Source organism: Myotis brandtii, unplaced genomic scaffold (assembly GCF_000412655.1).
Source record: "Myotis brandtii unplaced genomic scaffold, ASM41265v1 scaffold452, whole genome shotgun sequence".
NCBI lineage: Eukaryota > Metazoa > Chordata > Mammalia > Chiroptera > Vespertilionidae > Myotis > Myotis brandtii.
The window spans coordinates 935,034-935,525 of NW_005367284.1; the positions used below are offsets into that span (position 1 = coordinate 935,034).

At 54.9% G+C, this 492-nt stretch overlaps 1 protein-coding gene across 8 annotated transcripts in view; it reads right to left on the reverse strand.

The window, feature by feature from the left end:
- ELAVL2 (ELAV like neuron-specific RNA binding protein 2) overlaps nucleotides 1-492 on the reverse strand; it is a 163,179-nt gene that overhangs the window by 134,557 nt on the left and 28,130 nt on the right. The gene's annotated exons all lie outside the window — the stretch shown is intronic.

Here is a 492-nt window from a genome sequence, read left to right on the forward strand (position 1 = left end):
CCCCAGGAGTCAGTCCTGGGGAGAAGACACCCGGCAGCGGTAGCTCTTCTCCGTCCCTCCCCACCCCCCCGGCTCCCTCCCGATTTTCAGCCAACTCCCGGCCAGGCTCCGCCGGCAGCGGGGAGCGTCTGCGCCCAGTGGCGGCAGATTCCGGATTCAAGTTTCTAAACCCCGAGGCTCCGGATGCTCGAGGACAGCCAGAGCGATTCTCGGGGCGTTACATTGATTGATACGTATGTATCAAATGTATACACACACATACCTACATGTATGCACATTTATTCCAAGCAGAGTTTAAAGCTCTGTTTTCCCACTACTTTACGGCTGAAGGATCCTGGCCCTTGGCTAAAGCCCCGCTGCCCATCTCCGCCTCTTTAGATGTAATCTGATGTTCAAATAAGCCCAGAATACCTGTGTGGGGTGCTATACGCTGCTTCAAACGCAAAACAGGAAATCCTGCACTCGACTATATGCCTGCCTGCTGTTCACTGC